Here is a 17,903-nt window from a genome sequence, read left to right as displayed (position 1 = left end):
GCTTCCAGTTGTGATACCCGAGACCTTTTTTGAAGTGCTTCAGTCCCGTGTCCTCCAATTTATTTGGAACGGTAAGCGGCCGAGAGTTAAAACCTCCACCCTGACCCTCCCAAAGCTTTATGGTGGTTTTGGTCTCCCCGACTTCCGGCTCTATTATAAAGCTGCCCAACTCCGGGTGATGTTGGAGCATATGCGGGACGATATGGGAACATATTGGACTTATGTCGAGGACATTTACACCCACCCAAAAAAAGTTAGAGACCTTTTGTGGGCCCCTCCTAAGGCTCTCCCTTCTCAGCTCAGAACACATCCCACCCTGGCAGCCTTGTGGGCAGTATGGAAGCCTAATAAAGCTAATAAACAACTGTCTTCATGGCCTTCCCCTTTGTCCTCGCTCTGGGGCCCCCCCATTGACCTGGGCTCTAGGGGTTTCCGAGACACTCAGGCCTGGTCAGACATGGGCCTGGAGAGGGTCTCTCAGCTCTCACGAGAGGAGGGCTTCATAGAGTATGACAACCTGATCGAGGCACTGACAGATAGACCCCCCGCGGTCTTTGAATATTTACGTTTGAAGGGGATTTTGACCCACCCTCGCTGGGCTGACCAGCTTAGACGCTCCCTCACTCCTTTTGAAACTATCCTGGCTAAAAGTACAACTCGAAAGGGTTCATTGTCTACGTTTTATAGTGTTTTGATAACAGCGGACCTAGAGGGTAGACAACCCTTCAAAAAAATATGGGAGGAAAGGCTGGGCATGCCATTGGATGATCACACTTGGAGGGCTGTCTTTAAAGGTATCTTTACGGGCTCTCTGTATACCGCTGCCATGGAACATAGCTTTAAAATCCTCCATTCGTGGCACTGTCCCCCGGCCCTGTTGTCATAGATGTTTAGAGATGTGTCCCCCTTTTGCCCTAGGGGCTGTCACCAACGAGGAAACTGGTTTCACATGTGGTGGGGTTGTCCGGTCATACAGGTTTTCTGGTCGGAACTACTCAGCTGGATTAAAGATATCGAGGGGTTTGGCCCTTCCCTACACCCGTTGGAAATTCTACTGGGCACTCCTATGCCGGAGACAGAATCGAATGTTTATCCCAAAATCATTGGGGCCATGCTACGAGCAGGGAGGCTGGCGCTAGCCCAAAAATGGAAGAGTGCCCTTGCCCCCTCCAAGGAGCAATGGCTCTGTAAACTGAGGTTGATTTTTGTATACGAAAAACTTACTGCACTAACAAACGATACTATGACTGATTTTCTACAGGAATGGACTGCAGTTCTTTTCCATGATGATTGTATTTCTATGCGGTTGTAGAATGAATACTGAGCTGCTTTGATATGGTACATGTTCTTACATCCCCCAAGGACCCGAGATGTTTCCTGTTCAATTATCTTTTGGTCGGACCCCACTGTCTCAAGTAGAACCTCTAACAATCATGTGGTATGCAAGTGTTCTCCCCTAAGTTTCAATAAGTTTGCAACACCTCAAAACTTGGCATGTTGATCTATTGGGGGGGTGGGGTGGGAGGAGGGAAATGGGGAAGGGAGTTATTGTAAAAAAAAAAAAGAGAAAATATCATTGACGATCTGGTTCATTTTGATTGTTTTGCTGGTTGGGTCGGCTGTCACGCCCATCCTTATATGTATATTGTCAATAAAAAAACAAATTAAAAAAAAACTTGTGATGAGGCCCTAACATAGAAACGCAAGAGTAATAGGCAGCCATCCTTTCCAAAATGGAAGCCCAAAACACGCTTCTAAGTAAATAAAAGGCCTCAAGCCTTCATGAGGACTTAAAATGCTGAAATTAAAGAAATACAGATCTGAGCAGAGGTTTGACAGTAACTAACAACCAAAGCCAAGGATACAGAGAAATTAGGGAGGGTCCACACACTACAGAGAAAGAACAAGATCGTAATTCCCAGCACAAGAAGAATGCTCCCCGTCTAATTAAAGTCCGGAAGAGCAGAGCCAACCATTGTAAACCTGGTATGAGTGAACTATATAACAAAGAAAACTCCATGAAGAGTAGCCCAAGAGTGTCTACAGTGGTAAACGGAACCATAAAACTTGCACCAATATTAGCTAAGAGCCCAATAAATGCAGGGTGAAAACATTTCAAACGCAATCTCATCATACATAACTCATAACTGAAGAACACTGTCTATTCATTAGCAATGAACACAAATAGGACACCTGCCTCACTCCTCACGCATATTCCTAGTGTCAGGTCTCAGGCAAATGTAGGAGTGGTGGGAGAAGTGGTGACCCCTGTGATGAGCATTGGAGGGAGGAGGGAGGCCCTGAGGCATCCAACAAGGTTCTCCAGGCGTGTTCTCCACTCTTTTTGTAGATCCAGAGTCCAGTGGTAGAGAACAGCTCGAAGACTACATTAGCCAACAGGCCGTGTGCAGCACGAGCCTGCTGGGGAGAAGATAGCTATGCTCCCGGCCACGCCCGCACAGACGCGCATGCGCAAGCCGCGCCCCACAAGCGCTGCTCGCAATCCTGAACCGCACCAAGCAAGGACGTGTTTCCTCAGAGCTCCTGGTAGCAAGTCTTTGCGGGGCACCAGCCCGCCTGCAGACACATCCCAGGCCCCGCGCAAGATGCAAGATAAGTAACGCTAACTGGTTTTCCTCGCGCAGCGGTTTTACTGCATACTGCATGGAAGGAACCTGCCTTGTTAATACTAACAGTGCATAACCGGAACCACAAACTAAACAAGACTGATCTCATGGGGCTCTCTCATTAACCCTGCATGGGGACACATCTAAAAACTCTGCGCATGCATCTTGGGGTCACTTAAGTTGTGTGTACTCTATGAAGCGTTGGTAAGGCATGGACCGACCGAACGCTTGGGTAGTAACCCATTAGGGAAGCGGGTGTACGTGCACCCGTTCTGACATTGCCTTATATCCCTTTCAGTGGCGAACGGAGCCGGAGGACAGTGCTTGGGCCAGTCAACATGAAAAAGGCCATAAAACCTCAGAACTCGCATCGAACATGAAGCTAAGTGTTTATGTATTTTCTATGATACCGGGGCAAACTCTTGCATGGGGTAATGCAAGGGTCCGTTCCACCTGCATGGTGAAAAATGCAGAACCAATGCCTTGCATGATGTAATGTGGGAAGAATGTCAATGCCTTACATGATGTAATGTGGGGAAAAGTCAAGGGGCATTATCTTTTGACAAAGAACAGAGTTTAGGACAGCATACGCATTAGTGCTGCATTGGTTAGGGGCTCCAGTACAAAGGCCCACGCTCTCTGGGCAAACAGCATGAATGTGGAGTGTGCAGGACTGGGAGGGCGGAGAGTGTAGAAGCAGGAGCCGAGGAGCATGTTTCCCTAACCACCCCCTACCTACCCACAGAACTTCCCTAACCTTTTTTCCGGTGTTCCTACAGCCCCCCCAACCTATCCACTCAACGAACCCTAACCCTCTTTCCCCAAAAGGTTGCGGTGGCCTGTGGTATCACTAACCCAGGTGCCAAGACCTAACGGGGAGGCAGGAGTTTGTGCTGCCTCTACACCAGGAGAAGAAGTCCCGAAGACCTGACATACAGACAGGAGGCGCCACACAAGGTCAAATACAAAGGGAATCACCCTGGCTCATGGCCTTGGAATGAGGAATGCTATCTTCTTTAATTGAAAGGAAAGCAGTCCATGGACCTCTCTCACCTACTTCTGTCTTGCTTCCATCTTGATAACATGTCAATTGTGCAGGGTTGGTTAGTATGAAGCCAACCAATCAGAACTCCTGATGCTAGACCGACCCAGCATGTATTGTCATCAAATAGTTTATTGTTCAGGTGATGTCTTTTCACTGATAACAATTTAGAGGTGGTGTCAGGAGGAGCCATCAGACAAGAGATATCCAAGCCAAACTTTAACCCTTATAGAATGTATATGTAGTCAATCCCCTTAACCAGTCCCCTGTTTTGGTAACTAAGATTACAGTATGATGTCAGCTATGAAAATTAGTGAATATATAATGTGTTGGTTTTGATAAGCACACTCAGAGTAACAACCTGTTATGCGTTTATGCTGTCCCTGCCTTATTTGGATGTTATTTAAGCTGGGTTTTGCCTTTCAATTTGTCTATTTCAGTTACTGAGTCTTGGCTTTTCTGGCTCCTGAGTGTAAATTGGGATTTCCCAGGGCGTCTTAACACCTCAAAGCCTGTTTCAGTTTAAGGTTTTACCTTTTGGTCTTCATGGCGCACCTGCCACATTCCAATGCCTTATGGACAAAATACTGAGACCTTATTCAGCCTTTTGTGGGGTGTACTTGGATGACATTGTGATGCACACCAATAGTTGGCCCAACAATGTATACCATCTATATCAGATTACCCGAGCTTTGAGGAGATATGGACTAACTGCCAACCCCTGAAAATGTTACCTTGCACAGTCGGTAGTTAAATACCTCGGCTTCTTCGTAGGGAACAGACTAATCCAGCTAAGAAATAATCTAAGCTGTCCAACAACACCAGCACCAAAGACCAAGAGCGAACTTTGTGCTTTTTTTGGGCTAACTGGTTATTACCATAGGTTTATACCCAACTACTCGAGTATACCCGCTTATCTTATGGATAAACTGAAGAATGCCCAACCTCAAACTCCTATGGAGTAAAGAAGATGAAGCAAGTTTTGCTGCATTAAAGACTATCCCTTGTAACAAACTGGTTTTGAAGATGCCAGATTTCAATGGACAGTAAAGGCACTTCCACAACAGGATTGGGGGCCATACTCTCCCAAGAACACAATGGCATAGAACACCCAGTCTAACATGCTAGTAGGAAACTTTTTCCTACAGAACATTCATATTGGACTGTTGAATTGGAGGCTTTGACCATCAAGGGGGCCATCACCAATTTAAGATACTATTTAACTGGCAGAAACTTTAGGCTGATTACGTATCACTCCCCCTTGACATGGATGAGCCTAAGGAAAGACACCAACGCCAGAATAATGAGGTGGTTTTTGCATTTGTTACCATTTTTCTTTACAGTTGAACATCTAAAGGGGCAAAAAAAGGGAATGTAAACTTCCTAAGTCGGTTTCCTATTAATAGAGATGGGGAAGCCAGAGAAATAAGAGGAAAGTTATGTGATGAATTGCGGCAATTCGTCCCTTCTCCCCAAGGAGGAGCCCCCCTGTGAGGCTAGGGAGGTGAGCTCACTCTGCAACACCCCTGCTAGGGGTCGAGGCAAGTCGGACCTCACTGGGAGAGACTCCCTGTAAAACACATCCCAAGAATACCTATTTTGATATACCTTATAAAATTGGTGTGTAGATAAGATCAGTATGTGTTACTGTCATCAGGAAACTGTAAATATTCCTTTAAATGAAAAAGCACATTTAACTGAAGTCCCATAGCTACGTCATATATGAGAAGGGAGGAGATTGGAAGAGAGAGAAAACCCATGAGTTACAAACGGGAAGAGAAACTGATATGTAAGAGAAGCTAGATGTGCAGCATCCTGTAACCAGAGAGGCACAAGGAACTGGGTTAGACACACTCTGTCTTGACATCGGGAGACCGAAGGAAAGAGAGTCGGACATGTGGCATCCTGAAGCGCTGAGTGAGAGAGAGGCAGAAAGTAGTAGCATGATGACAACAAGCCTGTGGTGGCTTTAAATGACACAGACACCACTGCACAAATGAGGACGCAGAACCTAAAGGTATTGAAGATACTGCATGGCCATCCAGGACAATGATAAGTAGGGAGAACCGACCATGAGGGAATAAAAGCCCCAGTGACATTATCCCTACAGACAGCAGGTAATAGGGAAAACTGGAGACCCGGGAGGGGGAAGGAAAATCGTTATGGGACCATTCCTTCTCATCCCTGTGAAGTCCCAGAGACTGCAATAATAAAGCCCAGCAGGGCTGCATTGGCCTACAAGGAATTCTAGTGGTTTCCCAGTGGGCCTCTGCACCCTCGGCCTCTTTTGTATTATATTTTGACTTTAACTCATAGGAAAATGGTTGGGCTTGCTCAAAATGTGTAATATGTTGCCACTTATTTCCAGGGCCTCTTTTGGTTCCCAGTCCACCCCTGAAGCCCAGAGCAATGAACGTTAATCATTGTGGGACCAATCATACCCGTCCCAGTGATGTCCAAGAAACTTTAATAATAAAGCCTAGAGGAGTGAACGAGAATCAGTGTGGGACTAATTATACTCATCACAGTGAAGTCCAAAAGACTGTAGTATTAAAGCCCAGACGAGTGAATACGAATCTATGTGGGACCAATCATACTCGTCCCAGTGAAGTCCAAGAGACTGTAATGTTAAAACCCAGAGGAGTTAACAATGGGATTTGTTGTGGGACCAATCATTCTTCTCCCAGTAGAGTTAAGGAGATCAGGATACTGAAACCTAAAGAAGTACAAATTAATCATTATTGAAATACTCTTTGTCATATCAATCAAAGTCAACAAAGAACCTCCTTCTGTGGAGAGAACCAAGAGGAAAGGAATACAACAACAAAGACCATTTATCAAACAGAGAAGAAGCAAAAGCATTTTCAAGTATTGAATGAGTTGCATAGACTGATCAGAAGAGTCATCAGAGACTACCTGAAAATCAAGTATTGAATAAAGTTTGTGGAAAGCAAACTCCAGGAGAAGGGAGTCATTCTCCTGCCCTTAGTGGTAGCGTCTGTTTAGGTTAGTTTGGATGGTCGACAGATTCTGTTAAGACATTCACTGATGACTGACAAGCACCGTAGATAGTTTTGTTATGTAGGGATGCCTTATAGTTTAGGGAGTGATAGGCATTTTGTTTCCTTTTGTTAATAAAGAAGATAGTGAAATGTATTATCAGAGTCTGCTTCCTTCCTCTGACCCTCCGCACCCCCTAAACAGGAAGCAATACTGAGAAAAATAACCTGGAAGCGAAATTAGGAAAGGCACAACAAACCATTCTAATTCCAAATTGAACAAAAACTGGATTGATCCAACAAAAGAAAGCATAATATCGACAAACCGCAAAATAAGCAATACAGCCTAATTGAATAAATGCAACTTTTGAGAATACACAGACCTTCCTCGCCACTAACCCTACTAAAAATCTTCAACTTTCTTATAAACTCACTGCTCAACTGACAAATATAAAGATTCCAAAACATTTTGGAAGCACGTTAATAGCATTGATGCTGCACAACCAAGTATGCAAATTAGCATTAAATTAAATGGCATGGGTAAACCACTTTCAAAATATCTTCTCAGTTAAGAATCATGAGCCTTGTACCTTAATGTTAGCTATGTAAATGGTACTGATTTAAACTCAGAAGATGTTTGACAAGAGGTAGTGCTTTGTTCAATTCTGCATCTTAGTTCCTCTTTTTCTCCTGTCCTAGCAAACTCACCAATTCCTTATTTTTTTTTATTTTTTTTATTTGTGTTTAATCAAAAGATTTTTACAAAATTTGAGGTTTCTGTCTTTTGTCTGCGGTCGTGAAAAAGAAAAGAAAAGAGATCAGCTCTCTAAAAATGTGCCTTTGTCGGCCAGTTTATGGCTTCCAAGATTTTGTAAGTGGCTATTTGCCATTGTGTTTTGTTGCCTCCAATTAGACAAGACCAACATATTTCTTCGTCCTCTATGATGAAGTCTGTGAAGGTTGATTTTAAGTATCGGCTTCTTATATGTTGGTTTGAGGCACATTTTAGGAGCAAATGGCGGATTGTTTCCTTTTCTTGTGTCGCACAAAATCGACAACAATTATTTTCCGACTGGCCTCTGATTGACAGGATCTTGTTTTTTCTGCAGTAAGTTTAAACGGGCCCTCATCAGCATATCTCTCCCCTTCCTGGATGGTAACTTCTTTATATACTCCTGGAGTTCATTGAGTTTTTTCGTATTTGGAGGCAGGTGTAAGGTTAGTTTATTTTTTCCTGCTGTCTCCAGGGTGTTTATCCAGTCAAGTTCTTTGATTTTGGTGAAGGTTCTCTTTGGGTACTTTGTTAGTTGTTCTTCATCTGCCTGTATCTGTTCTAGCAAACTGATGTTTTCTTCTTTCCATTTATTAAGGGATTTGCTTGTGTTCCTTTCTATTTCGAGGTTGATGAGAAAATATATTGACGGTGGCTCGGCCATCCGGCATTTCCTTGTCAGCCTTAGAGACGATTGTGAGACTGAACTTCTAAGAGATGGTAAGCTGAGCTCTCGTCGAATTGAGGCTATTGGGGTCGAGTTTGGTAGTCTAAGTACTTTTCGCCAAAACTTTGCCTCAATTTTTGTCCAGATGGATGGTGGTAGGTTCATTTTTGCGTCTCCCCCATATGTTAATGTCGGCATCACCTTTTTCTTGTAGTGTTCTAGCACTGGGATCAGTGAGAATCTCCCAAACTTTTTATCTATGGCCCTAGCTTGAGCTGCCAATTTATTGACTTTGGTCATCAGGGCCAATTGCATAGCTTTGTCTTGTGAAGAGGAGTCCAGGATTACTCCTAGGTATTTGAAATCGAACACTTGCTCGATCAGTGATCCTTCCAGTTTTAGTTTCAGTTTTTCTGTTTTCCTGGTCGATTTTTCTAGTACTAGGAATTTTGTTTTCTTTGCATTTATTTCCAGTTTATTTTCTTGCATATACCCTTGGAGCTTTGTCAATTGGCGCTGCAGACCTATTGGTGTGTGATCCATTAGGACCAAATCGTTTGCGTAGAGCAATCGTGTTATCGGGGTTTTGCAGATTTCTGGAGGAAATGCTCGAATTTCTGGATCCTCATCTTGGATGTCGCCGATAAATGCCAGAAATAAGGCCGGGGCCAAAGGGCACCCCTGCTTCACTCCCCGCGCTGTTGGAATGGGTGATGATAAGAGACCGTTTTGGTCGAGTCGAATGCGTATTGAAGTATCAGTGTACAGTGCCTTAATCGGGTTTAGTATAGAAGGTGGACAGTCTCAGGCTTCAAGTTTGGACCATAGGCAGACTCTGTCAATCCGGTCGAATGCTTGGGTCAGGTCGATGAACGCCAGGAAAATTCTCGTTCCCCCTTCCAGTACTCTGTTTTTCAGCACGTTTAGCATTAGAATGTTAGCTGTCGTGCCCAGATTTTTTTTTAAATCCAGTTTGGAGTGGGTCGTTGCAAGGTGATTCCTCCGCCCAGATCTTAAAGCGGTCAAGAAGCATTGAGCCAAACACTTTACCTATCACATCCAGGAGCGCAATGGGTCTATAATTTGTCGGGTCCTTTTTGTCTCCTTTCTTGAATATTGGTACCATTGTTGCTTGTTTCCATGAGGGTGGTATTGTTTTCAAGCTGCAGCATCTGCCAAAGATTTTACTTAGCAGACTGGCCCACTCATTTTGATTTGTTTTTAAATCAATGTTCGTAATCCCATCGGGTCCTGGGGCATGAGAGTTTTGTAAGCCTCTGATCTTTAATCGGATTTCCTGTGGGTCATCTATGTTTACCCATGGCTCCGAAGACATTTCGCCCTGTAATTTTAAGTTGGTAGTTGGTGCCAGGTACATAGTAGTATAGTATTTTGTCCACATAGTTTCTCCAATCTCGGTTATGATAGTATTTTCTTGCGTTTCATTACCCGCTCTCAAGATTTTCCAAAATTCTTTTATGTTTTTGCCGTTTATCGCTTTTAGGATATTTTCAGCGTCTTGTTGGTAGAGGGACAGTCTATGACCTTTTACCCAAGCTTTGTAGAGTTTGGTTTCCACTTCCGCCGCTCTCACAGCCCCTGGAGATCCAGAAGATTTTGCTTTGCGTTGTATTTTACGCAGTGCCCGTCGTTTCTCCACCAGTGTTAGGTCGTACGCGTGTCTTGGGGGATTTCCACTGTTTGTTTTTATTTTACGGTTCTTCTTGAACTTCGTCAGAAGTGGCGTATAGTCTGTTTTATTTTTGCCCAAATGGTTTGACATTGAGCTGAATCCTTTTTCTATTTCCACAATGGAATCTGTTGTAAGATGTAAGCGGTTTCCCTTCCTGTTGACTATGACTTGGTGCTCAGTGTAATCATTCCGGGGCCTTGTTGACATCCAAGTTGTTGACAGGGGGTTGTGGTCACTTACTGTTACTCGTGTAATTTCAAAGTCTTTCGTTATTGCCAGTATTGGTTCGGTGACGAAGATATAGTCTATGGTACCTGTTGATTCATTTCTTTCCCATGATGGCGGGCGATTTGAGTCTGGGAATACTTCGTGCAAATTGTGAAGGTTTCTTGAATTCATCAATTTGACCCATAGATTGCCACGTTGTTTGCCTGTTGAGTTGTGTCCTTGGTCCGCCTCCCTTTCGTCCGAGCTCGTGCACGTAGCGTTCAAGTCTCCACAAATGAGGAAGTATTTTACCAGATGTTCAGATAGTGCCTCGTCTATCGCGTCCTCAATTTTTTCTATGTAGGTGGTAGGCTCTATGCTTGCTGGGTTCCAGTAGGTGTTTGCTACGATTAAGGTGACTTTCTCATAGGCATTTTTGTCGGTATTCCGTCGGGTCCATGACGCCTTGACCATCAGAATCAATTGGTTGCTGATCAATGTTTCTTCTAATTTGATCCCGGAGTCTTTTTTAGACGCAATCAGTAAACCCGATGAAGGTCTTCCTCGACGTCCTTGTCTGGCTGGTGCAAGGATGACTTCGAACCCCCTTATTGCAGGGGGTTCAGTCAGCCAGGTCTCTTGGAGGAATAATAGGTCATATGACCCCAGGTCCATGTCACTTGGAGACAGTAGGTGGGTGTGTCCTCTCGTGTTCCACGAGCACATTTTTAGTTCGCACTTTTGGGGGGTCGAGCGATGTCTATCTTGAAGAATGTGCTCGTCTCTCGCGGGTTGCTATATTTGCTTTTTTTCCTCTCAGAGTTTTAGGCAACCAGGACCATATGCCTTTTATGGGTTCACATCTTTTTTGTGGGACTTTTTCTGTTGAAAGTTTGGCCGCTGTTTCTGGGATTGTCCTGGCATTGTTAAGTTTTTTTGTATCTTTGTTTTTTGTGGAACTTTCATAGTTTTTGTTTTCTTTGGAGGCTTGTTGGTTTTCCCTCAGTTTCTCTTCAGGTTCCAGGGCTCTTGCTCTTTCCTTGTTTTTTGCAGATTTCTTACGGCCGGTTGTTCCTATGGTGCTTTTTAGGTGTCTGCCTACTTGCTTTCTGCTGGGCGTATTGCGCCCTTTGTTTTCAGCCTCCCTTTTGTTATCTTCTTCGCTTGTGGCTGATTGCACTTTGACATCATAGCCCATTTCGTCCAGCTCTTCACTACAATCGAGAATCAGGTTTTTCAACGTTGTTGATGTTACGTAGAGTACCGTTTTTGCTTTTGCGTTTACATGGCTGGGCTCTACCACAAGCAGGTCTTCTGATTTTATCTGATTCAGCTTTTGAATATGTTTAAAAAGTTTTAACACCGAATTTCGGTTCAAGGTTATTTCATCTTTGTTTTCTTTCACTTGTGTCAGCTTTATGCGCCATTTAGCTTTGTCCACTTTTCTCGGTTTTAAGTTGTATTTCTCTGTTCTGGATCTGTACCGAAAGATTGTTTCTCCTTTATCTTGTGATGGGCTGAGTCGCTTTTCAGCATTGGTTTTGTTGTGGGCGTTCCTGGAATGAGAACGAGGTCTGCCTGGTGATGTATTTCTGTACGGTTTTCTTTTATGTTTTTGTTCGTCCCATCTATCTTCTGATCTCCTTCTTGATTTACCACGTTCACCATCTTTCTGTTTGAAGGAGTTATGTCTTTGTTCTTTTTTCCGATTTCTTGGGGTCTGATTGTCTCTGGGTCTCGATTTTGTCCTTTCGTTTTCTTTTTTTGTTTCTTTCATCATCCTTTTTAGCTTTGTCTGTCTATCTGTTTCAATTGATCTAACGCCCTTGTTCTTTGTGTTTTTTGCGTTTTCCCTAGAATTTTTTGCGGCTTTTTCTCCAGTCGCTTCTTCATGTCTCCCTGCGATTTCTGTATTTTCTTTTTCTTTGTGTGATTGTGAAATTAAAGCTTCGCTGGGGCTATGTGCCTTTAGGCTCATAGGAGAGTTTTTCTGGCAGGTATTGGCTCAGGTTCATCAATTCTTCATTTTCAATACGTTCAATTATTGATGGTGATAGGCTGGAGGTTCTTTTTTCTGATACTTCTAGGTTTTTTGTTTGCCTCGACTCTGGTTCTTTGGCTTTCATTAGTGATATTTCCTTTTTATTTACTGGTTGTGTAAAAAATTGAAAAATACCTTCTGCAGTTTGGTTTCCAATAGTGGGTTGTCTAGGTGATGGTCTCTTTGTTGGTTGGCTCCCGGTCGGTATTAACTTCGCCTCTTTATTTGCACCCTCTGTTGGTAAGTTATTTGTTGTGAGGTCTATTGTAGCTATAGTTTGAGTCCCCGTTGTTTTGCTCACCAGTCTTTGTTCTTTTTCTCCATACTGCTCTTTTTGTCGGGAAGACGAGCCCTCGTCGTTTGTTATGACTGTGCTTGATTTTCTGGCTTCCAAAGCCATGACATATGCTTCTAGGAAGATAACTTTGCTCTGGATCATCGCTTGGATGCTTGTATGGTCTTTCAAGGAGTCAGCAATAGTTTCGTAAAGCTTCATAAATGGTGCCAATGCAATGTTCACTGATGACATAATTGACAATAAGTCAATTTATTTTTTTTATTTGAGGAATCCGTCGGGCTGGTCAGTTGATGTGGAGAGATTCTTCTTATAGGTGATTCAGTTAACATTGTTGTCTGATTTGTCCAGCTGCCTCGAGATGGCCTTGTTGTTTCTGATGAGGCTCTTCCTTTTCGATTTTTGTCGATATGGGAACTTCGGTTGTCATTTCCCCCCATATTCAAGTTTTGGTTGATTTGGGGTCTCATAAGATTATCTTGATTTAGATCGTCTGTGCCTGCTGTGGATGGCCTTTCTATTGTCGTGCTCTCTCTTTGGGCTTTGGAGAGCCCTGGTTGATTGAGTTTTTCAGGCACCAGCGTTTTATTTGGGGTTTTGTGAGCTTTGTCTCTGTCTGTTCCTATGAAGTTGTCTACGTTCGGGGCTGTACCCTCAGGGGGTGAGGGTGTTGCAGGGTTTAGTTTGCAGGAGCCTTCCTCATTTTCTGTTGTTAAGCCATTTGGACCTTCCGTATCAACTGTAGTAAGGCTCTCATCTTGAATGGTATGGGGGTTTCCTTTGCGCAGAGACATGACAGCCCCCATTTCTGACTCTTTGTCCGCATTTCTCTTGTGTTCCCCCTTCTCTGTGTCTTTTGTCAGCTCCGGATTTAACTGGCCTCTTGGTGAATTCATAGGACTCTTTTGGGGTGGCATCGAGCTCGGTGATTCCCCCTCAGCCCTCTCTTTGACACTTGGCTGTCCTTGTGCCTTATTACTGCCTTCTGAGGCCAATCTTTTATTGTATGACAGGTTATCACTAACGTAGTGCTCAACTCTGCGTAGTTTTGCTACTGGTAAGCAATCATTTAAAGCTTCCAGTATTTCAAGATCTGTAAGTTCCCTCTGGGAGTATTCTTTTGTTGCTTTTTGCCTTATGTTTGCATAAAAATAATCCTTTCTAGAATTTTTAAGTGCCCCTCCTTCTCCTCTCTGTGGCACGTTTTCATTTATTTTGTCCATCAATTGTCCTGGTGTTTTTTGTTGCTGTTCGAGCTTCTGGGGCATTTTTTTCGTTCTGATACTGATCTTATTTTTCGTTATTTTGCGGCTCTTGAGTTTCTTGAGGGGCAAAGAACTTGTTCTCTGTCTTTTCTTTTTATTAGGGTTGGATTGCCATTGTTCATTGATTTTTTCTGAGACCAGACTGGTCTTTGCACTTTCCTCCGCCTCTTTGTGAATGAGAGCCACCACTTTCACTTTCGCTTCCGCTAGTGGATACGGCGGTGATGCCCTTGCAGTGTGCAGCTCTCTATCGGGCTCTCCCTTCCCGTTCTCCTCAGGTGGGGGGCCCGCCGCCTCCTCTCGCTCTGCCTCTCCTGAGGCCGTTGCACCGTCCTCCTCCTTTCCCCTCCCTCAGCAACATCCACGCCTGGCAGCCCTCCTCCGAGAGCTTCCGCTGTGGGGCGGGGAGCGCCCTGCGGCGCTCCGATGGGGGAGGGAAGTATGGAGGACTGCGCCGGACCGTCGAGCCTGGCTCCCACTCCAAGGCTCGCTCTCCTGGCGGCTCCAACCTCCTCAGCCGTGCCCTCCCTCTCCGTCGGCCCCTCCTCGCCGTCCCACGCGGGCCACGGTCCCCCTTCGAGGGACGCCTCCGCGGGGTCCTGCTCAACCGCAGCAGCTCGGAGTTGCGACCGGGCATCTTTCCGGCAGGCAGAAGCCTCGGCTGTCCTGACTTCCAGGCTCTTTGCCCACAGCACGTCAGTCGCCCCCTCCAGGTAAGGATGGTCGTCGCTGGGGGCCGTGTTGGGCTGGTTTAAAGTCTTCTAAGACCACTGCTGGCCGGTAGACTTTGCTTTTGGTGGGTTGCGCCTTTATGGTGGTCGCTTGCTCTTGCTGCATCATCAGTTTTGGGGAGCCCATTTGAAGCAAACCCATGTTTGCCGCAAGATGTTCCTTGGAGGTTAATGTTTGTTGTTGTTTTTGACACTGCTCTTTCTGGTTAGGTTTGGCGCTCCTCAGGCGTCTACCCTCTTCCTCCATTTCTTCCTCTCTCGGGGGGTCGTTCTGCTCCGAGTTAATATCAATTTCGCGCATTTCTCTGTTTGCCCTTGCAGCCCTGACAGTCATGACTGCAGGACTGCCACTCTCCGTCCACTCCGCGTCCGCTCCGCGGATGGAAGGGGTTTATGTAAGGGTCCTCCCCCACACCGAAAACAGTAGAAATGGGCAACAGACCTTCCAGACTCTCCTGCAGGACTGCCACCCTCCGTCCACTCCGCGTCCATTCCGAGGATGGAAGGCGTTTATGTAAGGGTCCTCCCCCACACCGAAAACAGTAGAAATGGGCAACAGACCTTCCAGACTCTCCTGCAGGACTGCCACTCTCCGTCCACTCCGCATCCACTCGGCGGATGGAAGGGGTTTATGTAAGGGTCCTCCCCCACACCGAAAACAGTAGAAATGGGCAACAGACCTTCCAGACTCTCCTGCAGGACTGCCACTCTCTGTCCACTCCGCCTTCCTTATTCAAAAGTGCTCACCGAACTATGGTCTGAAGTTTTATCTTCTTTATTTCAGAATTTTGTGAGTCTGGGTAAAATGCCAGACTCTTGGTCCACAGCATATGTAATGCCAATTTATAAAAGGGGAAACCATCATGCCCCCTAAATTATCGGCTGATTGCAATCAAAGATGCTGAAATCGAGGTTTTTAAATCACTTTTGCTAACACATGTAGAATCTTGGATGGCAGATTGCCAGATCTTGAGTAAATGGCAAACAGGATTTAGGCGCAATGTAGGGACTTCCTTAAATGGACTTGTGATAAACTGCCTACTTCAATTGTCGTGGGCAGGGACTTACAAGTCCATTTTTGTTGTGTCACTCGATCAGGCCTCGGTTTTTGATGGGGTTGACCGTAAGACATTTTGTTAGAAATCATATGCCTCGGGTATACCATCAGGACTGCTGCGATTGACTGTCGGAATGTATAATAATACAAAGATACAGGTTCGCCTAAACCATCAAGGAGGTCTATCTAGGCCCATTCCTTCCTTGTGTGGGGTTAGGCAGAGATGTGTTTTAGCAGCCTGTCTTTCAAACTATACCTTGCAGATGCAGATGATTCTCTGCCGTCAACAGTTTTTCTGCCACCGGAATTGGGCAATCTAAGGATAACATCTGTGGCTTATGCCGATGATTTCTTGCTTTTTGACTGCACCGCAGTTGGTGTTCAGCAATTGATTAATTTGTTTATGAAATAAATTGAGGATCATTCCCTGACAGTCAAAAAACGAAGATAATGCAGTTCTCTAGAAAGAAGAGAAAAGGCTCTAATTGATGGAAGATACACAAGACAAAAGTAGACGTTGTCGACTCCATTACGTTTTTGGGCCTTTTGATAAATTCTCACCCCAGTATTGGGAAACAAAAATTGTGTTTCAAGGATTGAGCTTTTGCTCTTTCTTCTCAGTTGAGGAAGATTGATAGAAAATTCTGCACCTATTCCTTGAAACCAGCTATCAGATACTATGAATCCAAACTCACACCCAAATTGCTGTATGGGATTGAAACCTCTCCACTAGAGGTGATCCATCTTCAGAAGCAATATTTTGGAGAAGAACATTGAGTGAGCTCTTATAAGATATGACTTGGGAATTATATCTTTAAAATCAAGAGCTGATTGGCAAATTCTTTCTTTTTTTTGTAAGATCCTATGTCCCACCTTGGGATCTCTATTTGTAGATCTAAATGAGATCTTGCAAAATTATAATTGCACCTGGATGATGTTGATTGCAGAAAGAGGTATAGTTACCTTAGAGGAAATTGATTGCACAATTGAAGATCTGGTGCTTACTTCTGTGTGGGTGAAACTATCATTGTTCAGCTGTGATTGGATAAAAACAACTGATGTCTTACACTCCTATCCTTCTATGAGCCATCTATATACTGACTATAAAAAACAGAGTATTATGGGCCCTTTTTAAGCATTTATCCTGATCGAGTAACAAGGGGTATATTCCTATGATTCCGCTGGAATTTAATACTAACAAGACGGATCCTAGCAAGGTATGGTCAGATCTCAAAAGATCATGCTATGTGTATATTCTGTTGTGAAGAGGGCTCTTATGAAACTTTAAGACACTGTTGACTGAATGTAAATCTTTGTCATATTAAACCGTAAATTATACTTTGATAGATATCTGCGATCAAATCAAATTACTGATAATGAACAACTTTGGAATATATGCTTAGCAGGGAGAACAACTTCTGCAGTATTGGCAGTGGTTAGATTTATAAAATCTTTGGCACTTGCAGCAAATCCTTACTTAACTGTTTAGTAGTCTTGTGTTGATGGAGATAATCTGTGATTCATTTTTGCACTGATTTGTAGTATGGTACATTCCGATAATTCACTTTTAACAAATATTATAGATTGATAAAAATGAAGATTTAATTGAATTGCTTTATATGCCTATTTAATAGTTGTATTGTGAAATGAAATTGTATTATTGTTGAGATCTAATTGTAAATGAAATAATGTCAGAATATGTATTGCATTAAAGGTTGAATGTTTTTTAACCATCAATACAAAATGAAAACAAAACCGTCCTAGTAGTCTCTCAAATCAAAATGGCCAATGCTAACAAAACATAATGCCTGCCCTATCTCTTGTACAAAAAGTGTATAAAGGAGAAATGTATACAAAGGAAAAATCAGTGTTCAAATTATTAGAGGTAGCTTAATCAGCTCTCCTCCCCACGTTAGACCCCAGGGAATAAGGCAGTCTTTGTAGGCAGGATGACACACTATGGCTCGGAATCTTAATACAATAAACAGTTCAAAAATGTAGATTGAGGCTCATCTGGCCTTCCACGTTAAAGTCTCTCGTTCTGACCTCAAACAATGTTTCAACATAAAGTTCACACAGGTCCCCCTCTGTCGGGCTCAGGCCCTTTCAAACACTATGTTCTCATAGGTTCCCCTCTGTCAGGCTCAGACCTCTTTAAACACAAAGTTCATGTATGTCCCCTTCTGTCAGGCTCAGACCTTCTCAAACACAAAGTTCAACAAAACTTGCAAAGGGGCTCCCTTCTTCAAACTTATTACAATTCGGGTCTCCCTCAGCTGGGCTCAGACCACTTTCGAATGTCGAAAACTTTCGAATGTGCGTGGCTGCCTTTGCAGACCTCCGCTGGACAACTTCGATTTATAGTTCAATTCAACTTCCACTTTTTCCGTTCTCTAGGAGATAATTCTGCTTGCTTTGCTTCTCCACTTAATTTGCTTTATTGTTACAAACAAGGTAACTTTAATAGAGACTTTTGAGTGGGAAATGGAATGGAAAGATCTATCGCC

This window comes from Ambystoma mexicanum, chromosome 14, assembly GCF_040938575.1.
Source record: "Ambystoma mexicanum isolate Mex_15411 chromosome 14, UKY_AmexF1_1, whole genome shotgun sequence".
Classification (NCBI taxonomy): Eukaryota; Metazoa; Chordata; class Amphibia; order Caudata; family Ambystomatidae; genus Ambystoma; species Ambystoma mexicanum.
The sequence above is the reverse complement of the archived record's forward strand: the minus strand, read 5'-3'. Positions refer to the sequence as shown.